Below are 8881 nucleotides of genomic sequence, written 5' to 3'. Positions count from 1 at the left end.
ACTTATCAAGTGGTGTGAACATATACAAGAAAAAAATCCCTGAATTTGGCAGTATTTTGTTTACAAAAATGTGATATTGATTCTGTAAAGATCCTATGTAAGTCAATTACAAAAGGAAATGTCAGATCTTTGCCTTTTATCATTGCCTTTTATCATCACAAAGTAGACTGCTGAAATTTCAATCATAGTATTTGTATATTTAACACTTGTATTGGACGAATCTTGTGATGGTAAGAACAAGTTGTAATTTAGTATTTCTCTGCTGTGTCTGGTGCACTGTGAATGAGGGACTGCTCAACATTATATTAAGAAGTCTTGCAGCACCAGGTTAAAGTCCAACAGATTTGTTTTGAATCGCTAGCTTTCGGAGCACTGCTCCTTCCTTGGGTGAATAAAGAGGTGGGTTCCAGAAACATACATATCGACAAAGTCAAAGATGCAATACGATAATGAGCCTTATACGTAATCATAGAATGTACAGTGCAGACGGAGTCCATTCGGCCTATCGAGTCTGCACTGGCCCTTGGGACGAGCACCCTACCCAAGCTCACCCCACCTTTTTGGACATTACTGGCAATTTAACATGGCCAATCCATCTAACCTGCACATCTTTGGATTGTGGGAGGAAACTGGAGCACCAGGAGGAAACCCACACAGACACGGGGAGAACGTGCAGACTCCGCACAGTGACCCAAGCCGGGAATCAAACCTGGGACCTTGGAGCTGTAAAGCAACTGTGCTACTGTGCTGCCCATTTTATAGGGAAAATGTATCCTGAAATGGAAATATTAACAAAATAGAAGAACAGAGATTGAGGTACACGTACAGATATTAATTTTTAAAAAAAATATATTTTTTATTCTCCTTCACATTTTATCCCAAATTTACACCCAACAATAATCAGTAACGAATGTAATGTCAATCCCCATATCAATAGCAACGACCCCATCCTCCCACCAAACCCCAGACATTGGCCCACATGTTAACATAAACAAATGACAGAGGAATCAGAAATCACCCATAGTCACCATTAACACATTTAGTGCCCCTCTCCCCAACCCTCCCAGCCCCCAACCCCCCTAAAGTTCGATGTGATCCAATTCTCGAAAGTGCATAATGAATAACACCCATGAATTGTAGAATCCCTCCATCCTTGAGCTCAATTCAAATTTGACATTTTCAAGCATCAAGAATTCCAGCATGCCTGGGCACAAGGTGGAGAGGTTGATCTTCACCCTTACAGGTCTGCGCTCAGGCGATCAACGAGGCGAAAGCTACAACATCTGCCTCCATGCCCGTTTCCAACCCTGGCTGGTCCGACAGCCCAAATATGGCCTCCCGAGGGCCCGGGTCCAGTTTCACGTGCACCACCTTAAGAATTACCTTAAAAACCTCCTTCCAGTAATCCTACAGCTTTGGACAGACCAAAACATATGAACATGGCCCCGCAATGTTCACGCACATCTTCCCCCTCAAAGAACCGGCTCATCCTTGTCCTTGTAAGATGTACTCTCTACACCACCTTCAGCCGTGTCAGCCCCAACCTCCCAATTCCTTTCTCCTCCCATCTTCGAAAATGTCCATCCCACTTCCCTGGCTCAAATCTATGATTCCCCTGAATCGGCATTTCCCCTGACCCTGCCCCTAACCCGAAGTGCTGTTGAAACTGCCTCCAAATTCTCAACAAAGCTATTACTACCGGACTCCCTGAGTATCTCCCCGGGCTGTCGGGAGCAGCGCTGTCACTAGCGCCTACAACGCCGACTGCCTACCCAAACTCTCCTCCACTCTGACCCATTGGGAGTCAACCCCTCTGACCCAGCTCTGTACCTTCTCATTCGGCGCACAGTAATAATACATCAGGTTCGGAAGATCCAAACCCCCTGCCTGCCTTCCTCTCTGTAGTAGCACCTTTTTAATTCTGGCAGACCTTCAAAGTTTAATGAATATATAGAAAAAAAGCATAAAAAGACAGCTGATATTTTAGAGTTTGCACATAGACCATTGAATATAAATGCAAGCCGCTGATTCAAAATTTCTGCAAGACGGTGTTTAGGCCTGCCGTGGGATATTGTATGCAGTGTTACACATCAATGATATTAGATCCATCAAAAATAAAATAACACACTAGAATCGTAGAATGATTACAGCACTGTCATTGCACAAACAACTTTGCGAGTTCCACTCCACTGCCCTTCTCCCATAGCCACGTCAGATAATTACATTTATTATTGAAAGTCACATTGAATCTGCCTCCATATTTTTTTAAGGAGTGCAATCCAGATCCTAACCTCACTTCCTAAATAAAGATTTACTAATGTTACCTTTTGATTTTCCTTAAATCAGTGTCATCTGCATCTGGATCTGGATCTTGTTCCTTCTGCTGATGAGTGCATTTTCTCCCTATCTACTCTGTCCACATCCCTCATGATTTTGGACACCTCTATCAAATCCCTTGAAGACTTTTTCTCGCTTCGCAGCATCTCCAATCTCTCTGTCACAATCTTTCTTGTGATTCCTGAGGCCCTGCATATCTGCCCAGCCAAAGCACACTATATCTGCTGTCCTCCCTCTTGAGGGGAGCTGCCCACAGCTGCCTCTGGCACCACCTCCTGCATACTATCGTCTTGTGCTACTGTGTTCATATGTGTGAGGACTAACTGAGGTGAGTATATTTGTTGGTGAGCAGTGCTGTTGTGAGGTGTGATGGTGTTCTTCATCTCCTGGCTCCTTTGGGCCTAAGGAGGGAGGGGGCTGTGGGTTGCACCTGTGGGAGACACAAGAAGAGAAGATGAGAGCCAGCTGACGATTGTAGAAGACCCTGCAGTGATAAGGCCACTCAATGCTATTCAGTGTGTGATAGCTATCAGGTGGGGTGGGGTGGATTGCACTGCACCCCCATAATGACCATATTGCCTTTAGTAATTACTAAATCCTCTATGAGACCCCAACTCGCCAGGGCTGACTTACTCCTCATCCACTAGCCTGGCTATATCCATGGCTTTCTCCTCCATTGGGGAAAGTATGCATCAAAAATGACACTCCAGTAGTTTGGGTCCCTCTGCTAGACAGTGTATGCCCATTTCTGAAAAGTTGATTAGGAGTGAGATACGGTATTGCATCTTCCGTGTTCCATGTTATCTGCCCCGATCAATTAGAAACTATGTCTTCGTAGTGACTGGTCCTCTGCAGCACTATAACAACCATTCTTGTGGGGTGAATTAATGGCCTGTACGTACACCCCATCCACGTTCAGGAGCAACATGCTTCCTGAGGCTCGTCAGCTGGTATATCTGCTAGGGTGAACACCCAGAGACCTGACCTGAGGTTTGCGGTCGCACCCTGCCAGAGTGCTATCACATCACTGAATCACTCTCAACACTAGCTCTAACTTCTAACCATCCTCTGGTTGCTCATTGCAGCTGCTACCTATTGCCACACAAGCTTAGTCTGGGTGGATGGGTGGCTCTGTAGCACACTTGCTTCACAACACCAGAGACCCAGGTTCGCTTCCCGTCTTGGATCACTGTGTGGGGTCTCCCCGTGCTGTGGTTTCCTCCCACAAGTCCCGAAAGATGTGCTTGTTGGGTGAATTGGACATTCTCAATTCTTCCTTCATGTACCTGAACAAAGGCCAGCACGGTGGTGCAGTGGTTAGCACAGCTGCCTCACTCACCGAGGTCCCCGGTTCGATCCCGGCTCTGGCTTACTGTCCGTGTGGAATTTGCACATTCTCTCCATGTTTGCGTGGGTTTCACTCCCACAACCCAAAGATGTGCAGCGTAGGTGGATTGGCCACCTTAAATTGCCCCTTAATTGGAAAAAATTAAATTTATTGACACTAATAAAGATTATTATTCCTCTGGCCACCCTCTGTGAAGAGGATCTCCTTCCTGATGAACTTGGCCATGACTTCTGCATCTGAAAACATAAGAGCATCCCAGTCTTGGTGTCAGGCCACTGGCTTTCGATACCTGGATCCACTCCAGTATTGTCCAAGATTTTAATTCTGAAGTTTTCTTCCTTATGTTGACCATTATGCAACTCTTTACATCTCCATTGAATCAGTTTGTTCTAGGAGCCTAGCAATCATTTTCATAATCCTGAGGGTGTCCTCTTTTGGCCTTAATCCAGCATACACTCCTCCAGAGTCTTTCAGTTTTAATTAACTGCTTTTTCTTTGAAGCAAAAGATTTAATACTTTACCTTTAGCCTTTGTTCAAAGAGATTTTTATGAAATCAAGAAGTTTGTATAACTTTGATCTAAAGCCAAGGCATTCAGAGGATTGAGCAATGTGACCAACAATTATTAACTACAGGTGGCTTCTTTTAATTGCTCAAAATGTTCCTAAGTCTGCTGTTTATGCTTCAATGGTTCTATCCTGTGCGTATAAGATTTATTGATTTTAAAAAAAATGTTTTATTCATTCATGAGAATCACTGGCAAGGCAAGGTGGTTGTAAGCCACTATATTGAACTGCTGCATATCATCTGGTGTAGGTACACCTGCAGTGCAATTGAGAAGCAAGATTGAGGGTTTTGATCCAGTTGCCGCCTGACCTTCTCTAAGGCAAGTAGGGAAGAGTAACAAATGCTGGCCTTGCCAGTGACGCTTATGTTCCAGTAAATAATAAAAAAAAACAATGAATGTTCTGGGTTGATGACCTTTCATCAGAACCGAGTGCTGTTTGACATGGAGACAGTATTGATTGATCAACTGAGGGAAGGCAATGATCTTTATCTGATAAATAATGCCTTAGATTTGTTCCTGGGATATCTTGACAGGCTGGGTATATTGGGCCTATACTGTGGAGTTTTGAAAAATGAGAAGGTGATCTCACTGAAATATGCAAGATTATGAAGTGGCTTGAAAGGATATACATTGAGAGATGATTTTCCTCTGGTTGGGGAATCTTGGACACAGTCTCATGATAAGGGGCTGATCATTTAGGGCTGAGTTAAGAAATTTCTTCACTCAAAAGACGGTGAACCTTTTGGATTTCTCTACCTCAGAGGGTTGTGGATGCTCTATCATTAAATATGGTTAAGGCTGAGACAGATGGACTTTTCATCTCATGTGGCGAACAGGTGGGAAAGTGGAATTGAGGCACAAGACCAGCTGTGATTGTATTGACTGGTGGAGTAGATGTGTCTTCTGCTCCCCCCATATCTTTATCAGTTTGGGATTTCCTTGCCCATGTTTGACCAGATGCTATGATACTTCATGGAGTCTGGAGTCAATGTTGAAGCCTTCCAACTCTACACCATTGTGCAGTCACCTCTAGTGGGTCTGACCTACTGGCGAGACAGGGAATACTGTCGAGATCTAGGTAGAAAAGGGAGACAAAAGAATAGAGTAAAATAAAGATTTTAAAATATGTACAATTTGGATTTAAAAAAATGAAGAGTGGAAGTGATAAGAAGGCATCTGAAGGTGTTTTTGATATGTGAATTAGCTTAGCAGCAGGAAAGTAACTTAGCACCCAAGTGACTCGGGGTTGAACACTGGTGTATACAAATAGGTGCTCGAACTGTAGAAAAAGTGATCTCAAAGTGAAGAGATACAAATATAACTTACACTTATATGCTAAAAACCTGGTCCAAAGTGTTATTACAAGTTCATAAGATAACGGAGCAGAATTAGGCCATTCGGCACATCGAGTCTCCTCTGCCATTCTATCATGGCTGATTTGTTCCTCATCTGCTACCTACAATGTTACAGGCCAAGAACTGGATTGTGAAATCAGCCAGAGCATCTACTCCCTAGAACACATGACCTAGGAGCGCAATTAGGCAATTTAGGCTCCAGGGCCTAACAACCTCAGTGTGATCATGGCTGATCCCATCCTAGCATCAACTCCATCGTCCTGCCCGTTCTCCATAACCCTTTAAACCATTACCAATTAAAAATCTGTCTAACTCCTTATATTCACTCACTGTCCCTGCATCCACCGCACTCTGGGGTAGCAAATTCCACAGATTCACAACCCTTTGGGAGAAGTAGTTTTTCCTCAAATCTGTTTTAAATTTGCTATCTCTTATTCTAAGATTATGACCTCTCATTTTAGAATGCCCCCCAAGAGGAAGCATCAGCTCCACATCTACTTTATCCATACCTTCTAGCATCTTGTATACCTCAATTAGATCGCCCCTTATTCTTCTAAACTCTAGAGAGTATAGGCCTAAACTGTTCAATCTCTCTTCGTACAACAAACCCTTCATCTCTGGAATCAATCTAGTGAACCTCCTCTGAACTGCCTCCAATGCCACTACATCTTTCCTCAAATAAGAGGACCACAACTGTGAACAATACTCTAGGTGCGGTTGTGCCAATGCCTTGTATAGTTGCAACAGCACTTCCTTACCTTTATACTCCATTCATCTTGCTATAAATGCCAACATTCCATTTACTTTCCTTATTATCTGCTGCACCTTCATGCTCGTTTTCTGTGATCCATGCACGAGGACATCCAGATCAACCTGCATCGGAGAACCCAAAAGCCTCTCCCCATTTAGATAATAAGTTGCCTTTCCATTTTTCCGACCAAAATTCATGACCTCACACTTCTCCACGTTAAACTCCATCTGCCACATTTTGGTCCACTCTCCTAACCTATCTATCCATTTGTAAGGTTCTTATTCCCTCATTGCAACTTACTGTCCCACCTATTTTTGTATCTCTGCAAATCTGGCTATAGAACCTTCTATCCCTGTGTCCATAACGTTAATATAGATTGTAAATAGCTGGGGCCTAAGGACCGAACCCTGTGGCACTCCACGAGTTATATCTTGCCATCCAGGACAAAAAAATCATTTATCCCGACTCTCTGTCTCCTGTCCATTGGCTAGTCTTCTATCCAAGCTAAAAAGTTACCCCAATCCCATGTGAACTCACCTTGTATATCAACCTTCTGTGCGACATCTTATCAAACGCCTTCCAGAAGTCCAGATATACTACATTACAGGATCCCCATTATCCACTTTGCTTGTTACATCTTCAAAGAACTCAAGCAAATTAATCAAATGTGACTTGCTCTTCATAAAACCACACCTACTCTGATGGATAGTGCTTTGGCTTTCCAAATGTCCTGATATTAGGTCCTTGACAATGGATTCTAACAATTTTCCAACAACAGATGTTAAACTAACTGGTCTATAATTTCCCACAATCTGCCTCCCTCCCTTTTTTTTAATAAGGATGTTACATTAGCATTTTTCAAATCCACTGGAACCTTTCCTGTGTCCATGGAATTTTGGAATATCATAACTAATGGATCCACTACCTCTGCTGCCACTTCCTTTAACACCCTAGGATGTAGGCCATCAGGCCCAGGGAACTTGTCTGCCCTCAGTCCCAAGTGTTTGTTGTGTGCCGTTTCACCTTTTCTGTTATCTCTGAATTGCTCGTTCCTATTGTGATGGTACGAGTGTCCTCCACTGTGAAAACTGAGGCAAAGTATTAATTCAGCATCTCTGACATTTCTGTGTTCCCCACTATTAATTCACCGGTTTCATCTTCCAAGGAGCCAACATTCACCTTTGCCGATTCTCTTCCCTTTTATGTACCTGTAGAAGCTTTTGCTATCCTTTTTGATATTCTGTGCCAGTTTTATTTTCGGAATTTACCTTAGCTTTTTTAAAATTACCTTTTTAGTATCTCTTTGTTTATGTTTGAAAGTTTCCCAATCTTCCAGTCTGCCACTGACCTTTGCAATATGATAGAACTTAATTTTTGTCTTTATACTGTCCTTGACCTCCTTGTTTAGACTTGAATGTTTTTTACCCCTCTTCCCATCTTTCTTCCTCACTGGGATATATTTTAGTTGTGAGGAATTGAGTATCTCCTTAAACAACTGCCACTGCTCATCAGCTGTCCTACCTTTTAGCTATCCTGCCCAGTCTATACGGGCCAAATCTGACCTCGCGCCTACATAATGTTGTTTTGTAGCCACCTGGGGTGGCCACGTCCCGATTCCAAAATGGATACTCGCAAAGAGTGCAGGGAAAAATGGACAGCACTGGAAAAACAAGCAGGTGCAAGATTTCCTGTGGGTTGGAACTCGCAGAGCCCAGACAGAACTGAAACTACAAGCCATTAGCACAGTAATGAGCTATCTCCGGGGACAAAAAGAAACATTGAAACAATCGGTACCAGGATAGACTCCCCGGCGCCAGTGGAGACTAAAACAAAGGCAGGCCAACGGTTACCTAGAGCCCACCCAGCGATTGGGGAATGACCCCGTTATTGGAGAGAATCGATACAAACGATTGGGACATGGTCCAATTAATTGGGACCAAGTCCAGGGTCCGCCCAGAAGGGCGCAAAGCCCTGGGGACTGTAAAGCAGAGTCCCCAAGGTCAGTTCGCTCTCTTATTTCTCCATCTTAACCTTCACCTTGGCCTTTGGCTCTCAGCGACGAGAGGCCCACCAAGCACCAGCCAAGTAAGTCTAAGGTCAACACACGCTACGAGATAGGCGCTCCTAGCTACTATTCTATACCAGTTCGAAGCCAGCAGTATCAGAACCGGACAATGGCTATTGTTCCTCTGACTGAGTGAGCGCCCAAAGCTAAGTATAGGCTTTTAGTAGTAGTTGTAGCTTAGTGGGTAGAGTTTGTGCATGAGTAATAATTGACTGTGTGTGTAAATAAATGTGCATTGATTTCAAACTTACTAACTGGTGTGTCGAGTCATTGATCAGTATTCGGCTTTGAACCTTGTGGCGGTATCAGAAAGATACCTGGTGACTCTTGAGCAAAGGTAATTAAAACAGAGCAAATTAAGGGAAAGCATAACGAGCAACAGTTTAATTCCAGAACTAGTGTGAGACTCCACTTTCTCGTCTCCAAACTGAATCTTGAATTCTGCCATACTATGGTCG

Source organism: Scyliorhinus canicula, chromosome 4, assembly GCF_902713615.1.
Source record: "Scyliorhinus canicula chromosome 4, sScyCan1.1, whole genome shotgun sequence".
In the NCBI taxonomy this organism is placed as follows: Eukaryota; Metazoa; Chordata; class Chondrichthyes; order Carcharhiniformes; family Scyliorhinidae; genus Scyliorhinus; species Scyliorhinus canicula.
This window is presented reverse-complemented; position numbering follows the sequence as displayed.